Source organism: Chiloscyllium punctatum, chromosome 6 (genome assembly GCF_047496795.1).
Source record: "Chiloscyllium punctatum isolate Juve2018m chromosome 6, sChiPun1.3, whole genome shotgun sequence".
NCBI classification, from domain to species: Eukaryota; Metazoa; Chordata; class Chondrichthyes; order Orectolobiformes; family Hemiscylliidae; genus Chiloscyllium; species Chiloscyllium punctatum.
In genome coordinates, this window is record NC_092744.1 from 89,865,565 (window position 1) to 89,884,556 (window position 18,992).

Consider the following 18,992-nt stretch of genomic DNA (forward strand, 5'->3'; position numbering starts at 1 on the left):
TTGGTGCTTTTGCCAAGTGTCTTAACTCTGTGTTATCTGGTTCCCATCACTTCTGGCACTAGGAATAGTTCCTGTCTGTTTGCTCCATCAGACTTCTTATGAATATGAACACATCTGTTAAAATGTCCTGAAGCTTCTCTGCCAAAGGAATACAATGTTGACCTCTCCAATCTGTCCACCTGCGAAGCCTCTTTCCTGACTCAATTACAGGCCCTCCCAAGGCCTTAACATATTTTCTAAATTGTGCTTGCCTAAATTGAACACAGTACTCAGCTGAGGATCACCCAGTGGTGTTAATAAAGAATTATTAAATATTTTTGCTTTTGTACTCTGTTTACAAAGCTCAGGATGATTTTATTTGCAACCATTTTCAAAGACGTGTGACTGTTAACGCTAGAGTTCTGTTTTTCCAATTTAAAACTGCACTATTTTATATCTTTCATTTGTTATGTTGCCCTTTCAATTCAAAATTTTCTTTGCCATTCTGATGTCCTTTTCCTCTTATGCAAGGATGACACTTGATAGAATCATATAACTGTACACTGAGCATGGAATCTGCACCAGCTCTTTTGAAGGTAATTTGCATATTCCCAGTCTCTTGCTGTAATCTTTTGTCCCGTAATATTTATTTAATTCCCTTTGCTAGCGAATTCTTTTCCACCACTCTATCCTTGCAAAACATTGTGATTTAACCTTGTTTTTTACGCTGATCAGTTAAATTTGTATCCTCTGGGTTACTGATAATTCTGCCATTGAAAGCAGTTTCTCTTTATTTATTCCACATAAACCATTAATAATTTTAAACACCTCCATCAAATTTCCTCTAAGCCTTTTATGCTCTGAGGAGAACAATCACAGCTTTGCTGGCAGATCAGCATAGGAGGTGGTCACGGAATTGCATTGTTCTAAAGAGGGTCATCATGGGGTCAGTGGGCTGAAGAGTTCCTGTGCCATAATGCCTCAAGAATACGTAACCATAACTGTTGTTTCTCCTTATTCTTCCTGTCAGTTGCCATGTCTCCACTAGTTCCATGAAACTCTTCAAGTCTACCTGACCATTTTGTTATTGAATTTATCCTTAATCGTGTTCCATTTTCTATCATACCCTTAAATGCTTTCTTCCTCCTGTTAATTGCTTTAATGAACCGACTGGGATCCGCCTCATTAGTGAAAACATTTGTTCTTCATCTTAAATGAGTAATGCTTGTCTGATGTTTGCATTTAACTGTATGTTTGCGATACCAAAGCATACTTGGAGGCATGGTGGCTCAGTGATTAACACTACTGCCTCACAATGCCAGGGACCCGGATTCAATTCCAGCCTCGGGCTGTTGTCTGTGTGGAGTTTGCATATTCTCCCCAACTCTGCATGGCCTACCTCCCATAATCCAAAGATGTGCAGTTGGGTGAATTGGTCATGCTAAGTTGCCCATAGTGTTCAGGGATGTGTAGGGTAGGTGCATTACCTAGGGGTAAATGTAGAATAATAGGGTAAGAGAATGGGTCTGGGTGGGTTACTCTTCGGAGGGTTGGTGTGGACTTGGGCCAACTGCTGGAAAATGGGATTAGAATAGTTAAATGTTTGTATTTGACCAGCGCAGACTCAAAGGACTGAAAGGGCTTTTCCTGTGCTGACTCTAGGATCGTGCTTTGGTGAAGTGCCCTGCGTTTTTCTACTTTTAACAGTGCAAAATAAATCTGGTCTGTTGTATCTCTTCAACTTTAAAAAAAGTGTGTTCAGAAGTTGCAAGTATCGCATAATTGTTTACATAATTGTCACAACATGGTGCTCGATAATGTACCAGGCTCATTCAAGAGCCAGTGCTTCAACACAAAATGTGAAATTGTGCCAGTACTAAATAATTTGGAAAAATGTCATCAAGTAAAACAAGCAAGAGTAACCTTTTTGAGCTAAACAACAGAGGAGGTGTGTTGGAGAGAGATGGTGTGCTCAGCTGTATCAAAGCCTTCCTTGGACAAAGAAAGGTTACAAATGCACAGATGTAGTTTGATTAGAGGTACAGAATTATTCAACAGAAAAAATTAAGCTGCTGCCTCTGTTTGCCTGCTTTCCATTTGAAAGAGAAATTTTATCAAAATTCCTTGGTTTCCAAATTATAGAAGTTTGCTGCCAAAAGAAACTCCACATTGTGACCATAAAATCTGATGTAAGGGAATTCTAGGGAATGCACAACAAAGACTTTAGCATTTGAATCTATTGAGTATTGACAGTTCATGTTTAGAGAGGGCTTTAAGCTAAATAGTGGGGAGGATTCACATAAGGGGATTTAGAGGGCAAAGAGAAAGGCAAGGCATTAGTGCAAGGTTGTAATAAAGGTAACAATAAACCCTAGAGTTTACCAGAGCCAGAGTAACCATAAGTAAAAAATTGGTAAGTTGCCATAGTCCTACCAGACCATAGGCCTGCTCTCTTATTAGAGATGGACAACATGGGTTGGTTTAATCTGAGGGTCGACACATTTCAGGTGAAGGGAGCGATTGAGAAGGAGAGTCCTTCATGATGACCTCAGCTGGTGCATCACTCTGCATCTCAAACCAGCTGTCCAGCTAAACGAGCTGGCTTTAATCTTCACATCAGTTGGAAAAATCAATTTAGCAAAGACAACTTGAAGGATGAGTTTGTCGGATGTACTTTGGACAGTTTCTTAGAGCATTCTGCAGTCTACCAGGATCAGACATTTTGGATCTAATAATGTGCAATGCGACTAGGTTAATCAAAGACCCACATAGTAAAGGAGTTTCAAGGCAAAGATGATCTTAATAGAATTTCTGTCAATGATAGATTTTCACTTTCAGTTTGAGAGTGAATCCTAAATGTAAAGCAAGGTTTGGCAACAATTCAGAGTTGGCTGAAGTGCACTTGGTAAAAATGTTAACAGGGAATATAGTAGAAAATCAGTTGTTACCATTGAAACAATAGTAGATGGTAGCAGGAGTAGGCTATTTAATTGCCCAAGGAGAAAGTGAGGACTGCAGATGCTGGAGATCAGAACTTAAAAATGTGTTGCTGGAAAAGCGCAGCAGGTCAGGCAGCATCCAAGGAGAAGGAGAATTGACGTTTCGGGCATAAGCCCTTCGTCAGGAATGAGGAGGGTGTGCCAAGCAGGCTAAGATAAAAGGTAGGGAGGAGGGACTTGGGGGAGGGACGTTGCGAATGCCTAAGGTGGAAGGAGGTTAAGGTGAGGGTGATAGGCCAGAGAGGGGGTGGGGGCGGAGAGGTCGGGAAGAAGATTGCAGGTCAAGAAGGCGGTGCTGAGTCTGAGAGCTGGGACTGAGAAAAGGTGGGGGGAGGGGAAATGAGGAAGCTGGAGAAATCTGCATTCATCCCTTGTGGCTGGAGGGTTCCTAGGCGGAAGATGAGTCGCTCTTCCTCCAGGCGTCGTGTTGCCATGGTCTGGCGATGGAGGAGGCCAAGGACCTGCATGTCCTTGGCGGAGTGGGAGGGGGAGTTAAAGTGTTCAGCCACAGGGTACCCGCACCAACCAACCCAACCGCCCTTGGCCTCCTCCATCGCCAGACCATGGCAACATGACGCCTGGAGGAAGAACGACTCATCTTCCGCCTAGGAACCCTCCAGGCACGGGATGAATGCAGATTTCTCCAGCTTTCTCATTTCCCCTCCACCCACCTTTTCTCAGTCTCAGCCCTCAGACTCAGCACCGCCTACTTGACCTGCAATCTTCTTCCCGACCTCTCTGCCCCTACTCCCTGTCCAGCCTATTACCCTCACCTTAACCTCCTTCCACCTATTGCATTCCCAACGCCCCTCCCCCAAGTCCCTCCTCCCAACCTTTTATCTTAGCCTGCTTGGCACACCCTCCTCATTCCTGAAGAAGGGCTTATGCCCGAAACGTCAATTCTCCTTCACCTTGGATGCTGCCTGACCTGCTGCACTTTTCCAGCAACACATTTTTAAGCATTTAATTACCCAAGCCTTCTCTGTGTTTATTATGGTCATGGCTGATATTCGGGCTGAACACCCTAACCTCATCCTCCTTCTATATTCCTTTAACCATAAATGCTACACCTATCTCTTTCATGAAAACATGTCTTGTTTTGCCTCACCCATTTTGTACAGGCTCACCACATTCTGGGTGAAGAAATTTCTCCCCATTTTTGTCCTAAAACCTTTACCACTTATCCTTAAACTATAGCTCCTGGTTCTGGACTCCCTACCATTGAGAACATCCATCCTGCCATCCCAATTAGATAAACCTTCACTGCACTCTTTGCACAACAAAAACATCCTTCCTTAGGTGAAGGAGAATAAAACTACAGGCAATATTCCAGGTGTGGCCTCACCATTGCCCTGTATAACTGTAGCAAGACATCTTTGTCCCTGAACTTAAATCCTCTTACTATGAAGGCCAACATACAGTTTGCCTTCTTTACTGTGTACTGCATCTGCACACTTAGGATCAGAAACCTATGCATGAGGACACCTAGGTCTCATTGAGCATTCCCCTCTCTTCATTTACAGTCATTCAAATATAATATGCCTTCCTATTTTTACTGCCAAAGTTGATAACCTCACATTTATCCGTATTGTATTATATCTGTAATGGATTTGCCCACTCACTTAGCCTGTCCAAATCATATTGCGGCACGGTGGCTCAGTGGTTAGCACTGCTTCCTCACAACACCAGGGTCTCAGGTTCAATTCCAGCCTCGGGTGACTGTCTGTGTGGAATTTGCACATTCTCCCCGTGCCTGCGTGGGTTTCCTCTGGGTGCTCCGGTTTCCTCCCACAGTCCAAAGATGTGCAGGTCAGGTGAATTGGCCATGCTAAATTGCCCATTGTGTTAGGTGCATTAGTCAGAGGGAAATGGGTCTGGGTGGGTTACTTTTCGGAGGATCAATGTGGACTGGTTGGGCCGAAGGCCCTGTTTCCACGCTGTTGGGAGTCTAATCTAATCTGTATATCCTCCTCACAGCTCAACTTTGCATCATTTGCAAATTTTGAGGTATTACATTTAGTTTCCTCATCTAAATCTTAATATACATTGTGAATAGCTGGGATCCTATTACAGATTCCTACGGTACACCACTATATCTCAAGTGTGAGACTTTGTAGACAGCTTGATCAACCCTACTAGTTATATCCTTCAAGAATTCCAATAAATTTGTCAAGCGTAATTTTCCCTTTTATAAATCCATGCTACCATTGTTTGCTAAGTGCTTTGATATAAAATCCTTGATCATGCACCCTAGCATTTTCCCCATTCCTGACATTAGACTCACTGTGCTATAGTTCTCTGCTTTCTCTCTACCTCCTTTTTTAAATGGTGGGGTTTCATTAGCTACCCTCCAATCTATAGGAACTCTTCCAGAGAATAAAGAATCTTGGAAAATGATCACCAATGCATCCATTATTTCTAGGACGATTTCCTCAAGTACTTTGTAACATAGATTATCATGCCCTCGTGATTTATCAGCCTTCAGTCCCAGCGGTTTCCCCATCCCCATATCTCTACTGAAGCAGATTTGCTTCAGCTCCTCCCTCTCACTAAATCCTGTGTTCCCCATCATTTCTGCTACACTATTCATATCCTCCTTTGTGAAGGTGGAAACAAATTATGAATTAAGTTCATTGAGTTCGTTCTTCCCCACTAAAAACTTCTCATTTATGACTGTTAGGGACTCACATTAGTTTGCACCAATCTTTTTCGTTTTACATATCTACAGAACATTCTACAGTCAATTCTTGTGTTCCCCGCAAGCCAATTCTCATACTGTGTTTTCCCATCGAAATCAATCCCTTGGTCCTCCCTTGCTGTTTTCAGTCCTCAAGTCTATTGTTTATTTCCTGCCAATTTGCATGCTGCTTCTTTGCATCTGATACTATCTCTAACTTACCTGGTAAGCCATGGTTCGGCCACTGTTCTCTTTGCACTCTTGCACCAGACAGGAATAACCAATTTTTGAGTTCACCTATTCGCTCTTTGAATGTTTGCTATTTCCTGTCCATTGTCATTCCTTTCAGTACCATTTCCTAATCCTTCATAGTCAACTCACACCTCATACCATCATAATTTCCCTTAAGATTTAGAATCAACTACTTCACTCTCCATCTTGACGATGCATTCTATTATATTCTGGTTGCTCATCTCCAAGGCATCTCTCACAACTATCTTACCAGTTATTTCTTTCTCATTGCATAATACTCCGTCTAAGATTGCCTGGTCTCTAGTTGATTCCTCAATGTATTGGTCCAGAAAATCATTCTGTATACACTCCAGAAATTTCTGTTGTACAGCACTGCAATTAATTTGATTCGTTCAACCTATGTGCAGATTAAAGTCATCCATAATTACAGATGTTCTTTTACCACATTGACCTCTATCTTATCTAACACCATTTCAAATATCACAATTCAGTGGTCTATAGGCCCCCTCCGCCAGAATGATTTTTGCTTGTTGGTATTTTTCAGTTCAACCCCCACAGATTCTTCTACATTGTCTGAGCTAATCCATTTCCTCAATATTATGTTTATATCTTCTTTAACCAGTGTGCACAGTGGTGCAGTGTTTAGCTCTGCTGCCTCACAGAACCAGGGTCCCAGGTTTGATTCTAACCTCGGGTGACTGTCTGTGTGGAGTTTGCTCATTCTCCTTGTGTTTGCGTGGGTTTCCTCCCACAGTCACGAAGATGTGCAGGCTAGGTGAATTGGCCATGTTAAATTGCCCGTAGTGGTAGGTGCATTAGTCAGAGGGAGGTGGGTTGGTGTGTACATGTTGTTGTGGAAACCTGTGACTGTTTCCACACTGCAAATAATCTAATCAGTAATGCATTTTTGTGGCCTTTTCATTTTTGTTCATCCTTCATAAAATACTGAATACATCCTAGATGTTGGGTTCCCATCCCTGGTCACTCCGAAGTCTGTGTCTGTAATCTCTTTACATCTGTTTGGGTGATTAATTCATCCACTACCAAAATAACTACTTTCATCCTAAATACCATAAGCAGCAAATGTTAGACAGAGCTATGCAATCCCATAGCCAACAGATCAGATCTAAGCTCTGTAGTCCTGCCACATTCAATTCTGAATGATGGTGGAGTTAACTTAATTGAAGAACTGGCACCATAAATATCCCCATCCTTGATAAAGGAATAGTCCAACCTATCAATGCACGTTATAACAGACATGAGAAGTTATGATCACTGTTTCCAAAATGCTCTTCAAATGAAAGGTCAGTCATCTGGCCAAGGCAAGGTCCAATATGGCCCCCTCCTGTAGTTGGACTATCCATATATTGCTTCAAGAAGCCCTCTTGGATGCGCTTAATAAATTCTGCTTTGTCTAAACCTCTTGCTATAAGGGATCCCAGTCAATATTGGGGATGTTGAAGTCATCCACTATGGCAACACTGTTATTGTATCATTCCATAATTTGTCAAGATATTTGTTCCTCACTGTCTCAGTGGATGTTGTATAATCCTCTCAAAGTGATTTCACCCATCTTATTTTTGAGCCGTACTCATATTGCTTCAGTAGATGAGCCCTCCAGTATGTCCTCTGAGTGCAGACGTGACATTCTCCCTGACATTTTACACCTCTCTTATCTTCCTCTCTATCTCGTCGAAAATAACAAAACCCATGAAAGTTGAGCAGCCAGTCCTTATCCCCCTCTCAACCAAGTCTCTGTAGTGACCACAACATCATGGTCCCATTTATTGATCTAAGGTTCTAAGCTCATCTGCCTTACCTATAGAACTCCATGCATTGAAATAAATACACTTCAGCCCATTAATCCTATCATATTCATTACCTGTTTCTGCCTGTCTTTCGTTTCTGATTTTTCTGGTCCTAATATCTAGCTTACCCTCAATCCCTTCACTTACTGACCTACTGCTCTGGTTCCCAGCCCATTGCCGTTCTAGTTTAAACTCTCCCAAGTAGGACTAATGAACCCCACTGTGAGGATATTGGCTTCCCACTAGTTCAGGTAGAACCTCTCCCTATTGTACAAGTCAACCCTGACCCAGAAGATGTCCCAATGATTCAAGAACCTGAAACCCTGCACCAGCAACCCATTCATCTGTCATATCTTTCTATTCCTTGCCTCACTGGCGTGTGGCACTGATAATGACCTAGAGATTACTGACCTCGAGGCCCTGCTTTTCACCCTCTTAACCAACTCCATGTAATCGAGTGTCAGGATCTCATCCCTCTTTCTACTGATGTTGGTACCAATATACACTACAACCTCTGGTTGCTCCCCCTCCCCCTTAAGAATTCCACGCAACCACTCAGACATCGTTGACCCTGGCACAAGGGAGGCAACACACAATCCTGGAGTCTCGAATGTGGCCACAGGAATGCCTGTCTGTGCCCCTAGCTAGCAGGTCTCCTACCACTATTGCTCACTTGGACTTTGCCATACCCTGCCCATCAACAGAGCCAATTCTGGTGCCACAGGCCTGGCTGCTGCTGTTTCTCCTCCCCTGAAAGGATAGCTCCTTGACAATATCCAAAACAGTTTACAGTACCTTTTAGAGAGAGGAATAGCTATAGAAGACTCCTGCACTCCTACCTGCCTCTCCTGCCGGTCATCCATCTACCTGACTATTCCTGCAGTGTGACCGCAGCCCCCCAGTAGGAGGAGGCCATTGAGGAGGAATTTTAAGATATTCTTTCCCAGGCAGGCCTTCCCTCTGTAATTTCAACAGACCTATCTCCTTTCTTGAAAGTGATCTCCATTATGATGTCTTTAAGATCGGCATGCTCCCTTCCTTCCGGATAATGATGACGTTGTGGATTTGTGTCATGGTGCTTCACCACTGCATATTAGTGCTTCAGTGGAGGTTCCATCTCGGATGGCTTTAATGATGGTTTGGAGGTGTGGTGAGATGGGTAGATGCTAAGAGCACTTGTGTGGAAGGCAGCATCTTTGTTGAGCATATCCTGCAAATTCTGCCGTTACTGCCTCTTGGCCTCTGAACAGCTGTCCTTTTTTGGCTTCCAGTGGAGTAGGTCCCTGAGTATTCGAGCCTTTGATGGCATTGATAACGCTGAAGATGCAGCACACACTGTTGATTTTAGTGAGTTGCTGAATCTGCTGTGTTTTTCCACCCAGCATTGCTACCCGTCAGCCTTCGCTTAGTTGTAAGCTTGTTTCCTCTCACTCGAGTTGCCCGTTCAAGAAAGCCTTGCATTTGCAGTCTAGGAGATCCCAGATTGTTCTCATTGAACCATTCTTGGTATTTCCTGGTCAAGCAGCCAAGTGTCTCCAAGCAAGTACAAACAGTGTTGGTCTGTTAGGTAACAGTATTTGGAGCGGGGCTGTTCCATTTAGTCTTTTGCTTGTCCCTCTGTTAGAACGTGGTGTTTCGAGCATAGGGTCTGTTTCTGAGCTAGGCAAAAGTGAGGACTGCAGATGCTGGAAACCAGAGTTTACATCAGAGTGGTGCTGGAAAAGCACAGCAAGTCAGACAGCATCCAGTGAACAGGAAAATCGACATTTCAGACAAAAGCCCTTCATCAGGAATGGAGGCAGGGAGCCTCCAGAGTGGAGAGATAAAAAAGGCGGAGGGGTTGGGGGTGGAGGGTGGGGGTGGAGCTGGGGAGAAGGTAGCAAAGAGTACAATAGGTGAATGGGGGTGGGGATGGAGGTGATAGGTCAGAGGGGAGGGGGGAGCGGATAGGTGGGAAAGGAGATTGGCAGGTAGGACAGGTCATGGGGACGGTCCTGAGCTGGAAGGTTAGAACTGGGGGAAGGGGAAATGAGGAAACTGGTGAAGTCCACATTGATGCCCTGGGGTTGAAGTGTTCCGAGGCGGAAGATGAGGTGTTCTTCCTCTAGGCGTCAGGTGGTGAGGGAGCGGCGGTGGAGGAGGCCCAGGACTTGCATGTCCTGGCAGAGTGGGAGGGGGAGTTGAAATGTTGGGCCACAGGGCGGTGGAGTTGATTGATGTGGGTGTCCCAGTGTCCCAGAGATGTTCCCTGAAGCTCTCTGTGAGGAGGTGTCCTATCTCCCCAATGTAGAGGAGACCACATCGGGAGCAACGGATACAATAAATGACATTCGTGGATGTGCAGGTAAAACTTTGATGGATGTGGAAGTCTCCTTTGGGGCCTTGGATGGGGGTGTGGGCGCAGGAGCCCCCCCCCCCCTTCCGGAGACTCTCTTTCTGATGAAGGGTTTTTGCCCGAAACATCGATTTTCCTGCTCCTTGGATGCTGCCTAGCCTGCTGTGCTTTTCCAGCACCACTCTGGTCCTGAGCTGTTGTGTCCTTCAGCCCACCATGTCTGTACCAACTGTGATGCTATTCTAAACTAATCCCACCTGCATGTACATAGTCTATATCCCTCTATTCCCTACCTTTCATATGTATGTCTAAATGCCTCTTAAACTTTGCTGTCGTATCTGCTTCTAACAGCTTTCTGGCAGTGCTTTCCAGGCACCTCTGTTAAAAAAAAACCCTTGCCTTTCGCATCTCTAAACTTTTCTCCTACCACCTTAAACCTATGCCCCCAAATAATTGACATTTCCACCCTAAGAAAGAGATTCTAATTATCCACCCTATCCATGCATCCCATAATGTTATATACTTCAGTCGGGTCACCCCATAGACTCCAATGCTGTAGTGAAAAATAATCTAAGTTTACCCAGTCTCTCCTCATAGCTAATATACTTTGATCCAGGTAACATCCTGATAAGACACTTCTGTACCCTGTCCAAAGCCTTCACATCCTTCCTATTTATTGCCATTTTCAGGAAGCTATCTATTTGGCCCCGAAGGTATATCAATGCTCCTAAGAGGATCCAAATCCCTCGAACTCAGCACCGCCTTCCTAACCTGCAATCTTCTTCCTGACCTCTCCGCCCCCACCCCACTCCGACCTATCACCCTCACCTTGACCTCCCTCCACCTATCGCATTCCCAACGCCCCTCCCCCAAGTCCCTCCTCCCTACCTTTTATCTTAGCCTGAACACACTTTCCTCATTCCTGAAGAAGGGCTAATGCCCGAAACGTCGATTCTCCTGTTCCTTGGATGCTACCTGACCTGCTGCGCTTTTCCAGCAACACATTTTCAGCAATGCTCCTAAGAGTCCAGCTCTTTACCATGTCTTTCCTTTTGCATTTGACTTCCCTGAATACATCGCCTCACATTGTCTAGATTAAACTCCAGATGCCATTTTCCACCCAGCCTTCCAGCTGATCCATATTCTACTGCATTCTTTGATATCCTTCTTCACTATCTAGAATTCCAACAGTTTTCATGTCATCTGCAGACTCACTAATCAGACAACCAGTATTTTCATTCCGATCATTTATAAACAACAAAGGTCCGAGCACTGTTCCTTGAGCAACACCAATTTTCATTGAATTCCTACAATGTGAAAGCAGGCCATTTGCCCCATCGTGTCCATACCCAACCCTCTGAAGAGCATTCCCAGACCCATCCCCTACCCTATCCCTGTAACCTTGCTTTTTCCATTACTAATCCACCTAGCCACCACCTAGGATGCTGTTGGCAACTTGGCAAGGCCAGTCCACCTTTCCTGCATATCTTTGGACAGTGGGAAGAAACCAGAGCACTTGGAAGAAACCCACACCGACACTGGGAGAATATGCAAACTCCATATATAGTCACTGGAGACTGGAATTGAACCTGGATCCCTGGCGCTGTTAAGGCAGCAGTACTAATTGCTGAGCCACTATGCCACCCACTTTTGTGCCCAGCGTGCCAATTCACTAAGGATTCCATGTGATTTAATCCTCTGGACCACCTACCCTGTCAAATGCTTTAGTAAAATCCATGTAGACAATCTTCGTTACCCTCGTTAATCATCTTTGTCACTACCTCAAATAACTCAAATCAAGTTTGTGAGGCAAGACCTTTCCTGCATAAATCCATTCAGGCTATCCCCAATGAGTTTATTCTTCTCCAAATGCAAGTACGTCCTGTTGCTAAGAATCTTGTACAGTAAATTCCCTGCCACTGATGTGAGGCTCACAGGCCTATAATTTTCCTGATTATGCCAATTGCTCTTCTTGAACAAAGGAACAATATTGCAGTTATGCAGTCTTCCATGGCTTTGTCAGCAGCTAAAGATGATCCAAAGATTTCTGTCAAGATCCCAGCAATCTCCTATCTTGCTTCCTTCAGTAACTCATCAGGTTCTGGAGACTTATCTGCCTTATGTGATATCTTCTCCTTCAAAGATCAACATACCCCATCAACAAACTAATCTCTAAACTCATCATTCACATCTTGCTCATTAAGGATCTCACCCCTCCTACACCAGCCACACATTCAACTGTATTATCATAGAATCTCTACAGTGTAGAAACAGACCATTTGACCCAACAAGTCCATACCAACCCTCCGAAAAGTATCCCATCCAGACCCATTCTCCTACCCTATTACACAATGCTCCCCCATGACTAATGCACCTAATCTACACATCCCTGAATACTGTTCAATTTAACTTGGCCAATTCACCGAACATGCACTGCGTGGAGTTTGCACATTCTTAGCTCCTGCTACTGCTCACCTTCAGGTAAGCTCTTCTGTTCTATGCTCCGATCCTATCACTGCCTCTCTGACTGACCCCGCTCTTCGGTATTTATTCTCAGGTCCTCAGGCATTTGTTATGACAAGGTGATGTTCCTAGCATTTTGTCAGGAGAAGACTGCATTCAAGTTTGTTTTCCCTATGCCTTTCTGGCACAACATGCCTTTCCAAAACTTCCATCCTTCCCATCTCTGCATTGAAATCACCAAGGAGAAGTACAAGACAATATTTATAAGCAAAAGGTTAGCAACTTTAAAACTAGCTGCCCTTGTTAAATTATTTAATCAGTTAAAATGCAAAATCTAAGTACTTTGTCTCATACCTCCCTATTTACCATGTCTGAGGAGGGGCAGAGCTCTGAAAGCTTGCAATTTCAAATAAATCTGTTGGAGTATAACCACGTGTCATTTGATTTCTGACCGTGTCCACTCCAGTCCAACTCTGACATTGTCACATCATGTAACAAATGATGTAACGTGAGGATGTATGCTGGGGCCTCAGATAATTTTGTGTTATTATAGAAATCTTACAGTGTAGAAGCAGGCCATTCAGCCCATCGAGTTGTCACAAACCCTCTGAAGAACATCCCGCCCAGACCCACCCACCTTACCGTATCCCTGTAACCCTGCGTTTCCCATCAAGTCTGCACACCCCTTGAAACTACAGGGCAACTAAGTATGGTCAATCCACCTAACCTCCACATTTTTGGACTGTGGGAGGAAACCTGTGCAGACGCAGGGTGTACGTGCAAGCTCCACACAAATAATCAAACAAGAGTGGGATCAAACCTGGGTTCCTGGCGCTGTGAGACAGCAGTGCTCACCCCTGAGCCATCATACTAGTAATTATTTATGATCTACACTGACAACTTGTGATATAGTGGAGAAAAGCAGACTGAACTTGATAACACTTCCAGCCTTCCAATAATTAACAGAGTACTTTGCTTTTGAAAACACTGGTGTCAATTTATAAGTGGCACCCAGTAAATTTCTTAAAACTGGCTTGTTATTTATTCTCACAGTTGCACCCAAAGCATCTTCAAATCTTCACATAGACAAATTCATGTGGTATTGTAGGATGGTTCCTTCACCCAGCAGTTGAAGTTCAGACAAGTCCAGCTGGCTGAAGAGAGATTACAGAGTCTCTTCAAATTTGATGGTGCTCAGAGACTGGGGCCAGTCTACTTTGGGACCCTCCAACTGCACGGCATCAATGTTGATTTCAGCAGTTTCCTCATCTCCCTCTCTTCCCCCCCCCACATTAACCCAGATCCAACCCTCCAACTCAGCACCACCCTCTTGAACTGTCCTACTTGTCCATCTACCTTCCCACCTATCCACTCCACCCTCCGCTCTGACCCATAGCCATCAACCCCCACCTTCATCTACCTATCGCCTGCCAAGCTGCCTTGCCCCCCACCTCCCCCAGCCTCATCCCCCTCCCATTTATCTCACAGCCCCCTTGGACACCTCCCCCACATTATTGATGAAGGACTTATGCCTGAAATGTCGACTCTCCTGCTGCTCAACTGTTGCCTGACCACCTGTGCTTTTCCAGCACCACACTTTTCGACTCAGTTTATTTTCAAGCAAACACAAGCAAATGGTTTTGAGGAGGATTTAGCTTTCATGCTGGAGTGTTGTTTTTATGGCTGGTGGAGTCAGACTGGCTCAAAGCTTAGAGACGTATAATTAAAAATCTTAAAAATGCAGAGGAGTTTTAGACTTAGACATTAAACATTGTTGAATCATTTAGATTAAATGGTTTCTATCTCTCTGGTAAAAATCCATTGAAACTTAATCCAGATCTTGGTTTTTAGTACCTCCGTGTGCCTGATGAATTTCAATCCCTCTTCATTATTGGTCTGGGGCTGCAGATAAAAGGTCTATGCTCTCATTGTCTCACTGTGTTTGCAGTATTCGTTCAATTGATAGGTGAGAAATTCCATCAGGATGATTATCTAGCTTTGCATTTACTGTCAGAAGTTTCTAGACTGCAACCAACTTGTGAATTGTGATCTGTAACAACCATTTTCAAGTCCGGCAAAGTCCATTTTTAGTTGTAAAGAACATTTCAGTTTTTCACAATTTATAATGCACTTCACCTCTCATGGACATGAAATTTGGGAGAAGAATAAGAGCAGAATACTGTGGATGTTGGAAATCTGAAATAAAGATAGAAAGTGTTGGAGAAGCTCAACAGCATCTGTAGCAATCAAAACATTTAACATGTAGAGATTGGTTCAAATATGATTGATATTAGGTGGCACGGTTGGTCAGTGGTTAGCACTGCTGCCTCACAGCACCAGGGGCCCGAGTTTGATTGCAGCCTCGGGCGAACGTGGAGTTTGCACATTCTACCCATGTCTGCATGGGTTTCCTCCCAGAAGTCCAAAGATATACAGGTTTAGTGAATTGGCCATGCTAAATTGCCCGTACTGCTCAGGGATGCGTAGGCTAGGTGCATTAGGCAGGGGAAATGTAGAATAATAAAGTAGGGGAATGTGTCTGGGTGGGTTACTCCATGAAGGTTTGGTGTGGACTTGTTAAGCCAAAAGGCATGTTTTCAGACTTAGACATTAAGGGGATTCTATGATTAACTCTGTTTCTCCTTCTATTGATGCTGCCAAAACTGCTAAGTTTCTCGAGCATTTTTGTTTTATTTACCATAGAAATCATTTGTATGAAGAAACTGACATACTGTCACCAAATCTGGTAAGAGCGCAAGGATAGGGAAGCAAGTTGTAGGAAGTAGGATTGAAAGATGGGGCAGATATTTGGCAGACTAAATATCATGTGGGAAAATGTGAGATTGTTGTCTTTGGCAAGCAGCAGTCAAGGTAGTCCTGAAGATGGACGCTAGTGGGAACATCCTCCACCTGTCTTCCAGCTTCGCAATCAGAGGAGGCCAAGGTTATCTGACATATGTGGGGCTGCCTAGAACATGCTGAATCTGCAGGAGGTCAGGGTACATGGCAGCTGACTGCAAAGTGACCCTCTGCAGGAACTGCAAACAGGAGGGGCATTTGACTAAGGGCTGCAAGTAATCTGTTTGGGGAAGCAGGCCAACTGTAAAAGGCCTGCTGGGAAGGCACCACATATGCTTAGATGGTCAGAAGTGGCAACACAAGCCGTGGATCCCCAAAGGACAGTAAGGTATCCAGCAAGAAAACTGAAATGAGGGGCAGGCTGGAGAGGAGGGAAAGGTCGCTAAAACGGAGGCACAGTAACTGACTCAGCATACACATGAACAGACAGAGTCAATGGAGGAGCAAGGCATTAAGGAAGTGAGGACACTGTTAAGAAACAGCTATAAAAGGAAAACAAGTTAGGCCCCTACAGGCCCACAGCAAAATGGAAGGAGGCAGCTGCGTGACGGGCACACCAGCAGCTCCTCAGATGTGCAGATGGATGACTACCAACAGACAAAGATACACAACACTACAGGGGAGGAGGAGAGAAGCACACACAACCCAGGAACACTGGACAGGACAGGGGGTGCTGGTGACACCCAACTTACAGCCATTAGGAATCAAGGGTACCCACCACACTCCAGATCTGGCAACCAGGAATAACAATGCTTTAAATAAGGAGCAGAGCATGACAGTCCCTTTATCGGACTCTGAACTGGACCTATCCTTATCCTGATGGCATCAGATCAGGGCAATGTCCCAGGGAGGAGCAGTTCGTCTACCTCAGTGCTGAGAGTGTCCAACAGTTCCCCATGCCATGGGAATGCAGGGACTCCCCCAGTGCCAAATCCTGTGGATTCATAAGCTCGATCATCTCCTATAACTGCTGAGGTGTAGTATCCTGTACTCCTGCAGAAACAGGAGGTCTGCTTTCGTATTGGCCGGGTAAACCAACTTGGAAACGCATCACAGGTGAACGGACATTGAGTCTACGAGTAATTTGATACCAGTATTAACGTGGTAGTATTAAAACTACAACGCAGTGCGTTTCCATATTAGCTTACCTGGTCAACTTCAAAGCCAACATCCTATTTCTGCAGGAGTACAGGATACTACACCTCAGCATCTACAGGAAATGATTGAGCTTATGAACCCACGGGCCTACAATTTGATCAGGGGGCAGCAATTACCGTTCATCCAGCTTGGATATTCTGATGCTGGACATGTCCAGGCTGACAATTCTGACCAAAGACCTCAATTGTATCATCCAGATGAGCTGACAGCAAATTGGCTGCCATGTCCAGATCTCTGATGGGAATGGTTAAAGTTGTCAAGCAGCCCTGTAGATGGTGCAGCTTAGTTACACCTGGTCATGGGCAGACAGGTCTATTTGTTCAAGAATAGACTTCCTGTCAGTGTCCAGCACAGTCTTGTTCAGGTCTTCTGACAGTTTTCTGTTTGCTGATTATCACCTACAGGATAACCAGTGGGCCAGCAAGGGAATGTAGAAGCGGAATATGAAATTATTGACCCCAGAAAACATTGAGGAGCTCAAAAAGGACTACACAGGTTGGAGAACCATGAAGTCCCTTTGTGAGTCTCCAGCAGATTGGTGGGAAACAGACAAGAGGAACATTAAGAGGTTCTTTATCATCAAAGAGGTTCAGAAGGTGAATGAGAGAGATGAGGGATTCTGTCCAAACTCCAGAAAACCATGCAGAAGCTACTCCTGCTGCAGTCCATGTCACAGAGGATCTCCAGGAGGTGAAGAGCCAGCAAGCCCCTCTCTTTTCCTTGGAGGCCTCCAAGGTAATCTTCCAATCCAAGATCAGCACCACAGAGCTGGATTAGAGATGGTCATGTTTCTTCTTCCAGAAGGTGCACAAGGAGAGCTCTGTTCTCAGCATCCTGAAGGAAGAAGATGGCTCAGTAACATTATCTCAGTCTGACATCCTGAGAATCAGCAAATCCTTTTATGTCAGATTCTATGACATGAACGCCACAGACAACATGGCCTCCCAATCATTACCTGTCCTTTATCACAGAGGTCTTTAACAACAGCACGTAAGAGAGGCTGGATGAGCTGACCAAGGCCCTCCAAAAGAATAAAACTCCTGGAAGGCTAATTTGTATTCAGCTCTTTGGGGCTTGTTTGGCCAGTACCTGCTAAAAGTATATGACTTAATGGTAGGATCCTGGGGAGTGTTGCTGAACAAAGTCACCTTGGAGTCCAGGTTCATGGTTCCTTGAAAGTGGAGTAAGGGTAGATAGGATAGTGAAGAAGGTGTTTGGTATGCTTGCCTTTATTAGTCAGTGGATTGAGTATAGGAGTTGGGAGGTCATGTTGCAGCTGTGCAGGACATTGGTTAGGCCGTTGTTAGAATATTGCATGTAATTCTGGTCTCCCTGCTATAGAAAGGATGTTGTTTAATTTGAAAGGGTTCATAAAAGATTTACAAGAATGTTGCCAGGGTTGGAGGGTTTGAGCTACATGGAGAGGCTGAACAGATTGGTGCTATTTTCCCTGGAGCATGGGAGGCTGAGTGGAGACCTTATAGAGATTTATTAAATCATGAGGGGCATGGATAAGGTAAATAGACAAGGTCTTTTCCTTGGGCTGGGGGAGAAAGAACTAGAGGGTATAGGTTTGGAGTTAGAGAGGAAAGATTTAAAAGGGACCCAAATAGCAACATTTTCACACAGCAGGTGATGCGTGTAAGGAATGAGGTGGAGGCTGATGCAATTACAACATTTAAAAGGCATCTGGATGGGTATATGACTAGGAAGGGTTTAAGGATTATGGGCCAAATACTGGATATAATTAGGGTATCTGGATTGGCATGGATGAGTTGGACTGAAGGGTGTGTTTCCATGCTGTATATCTCTATGACAATCTGCTTCTGGTACTAAGCATTCGCGAATCCATGAGGAAAGATATCATCACTCTCATCTACAAGAGCAAAGGGGAGAGGATGGAAAGTAGAGATTGGTGACTAATTTCACTGCCTGAATGCAGATTAGGAAATCCTGTCTAACATCATCACCAACCACGTAAAGTCTGCTCTTGGATCGGAAATTCACTCCAACCAAACCTGAGCTGTACCAGGCAGGACAATCTCTGAGATCATCATGCTGCTCAGTTATATGATCACCAAGGTGCAGGATAGTAGGGTGGGCACCTGCCTCATCAGCCTGTAGCAGGAGAACACCTTTGACAGGATGCGGTCACGTGGGATGTGGTCTCCAAAATGGGCTTTAGGGAGGGAATCTGCAATTGGATCTGACTGTTCTACACCAACATCAATAGTGGGCAGCATGGTGGTTCAGTGGTTAGCACTGCTGCCTCCCAGTGCCTGGAACCCAGGTTCAATTCCACCCTCATGCAAATGTCTGTATGAAGTTTGCACACACTCCCCATGTCTGCATTGATTTCCTCCAGGGCGCACTGGTTTCCTCCCACAGTCTAAAGATGTGCAAATGGTGGATTGGCCATGTTAAATTGCCCATAGTACGTAAGGATGTATAGGGTAGGTGGA

At 44.6% G+C, this 18,992-nt stretch overlaps 1 protein-coding gene across 5 annotated transcripts in view; it reads left to right on the top strand.

Moving 5' to 3' along the window:
• Positions 1-18,992, top strand: part of ryk (receptor like tyrosine kinase) — a 283,193-nt gene that overhangs the window by 184,398 nt on the left and 79,803 nt on the right. The window lies entirely within an intron of this gene.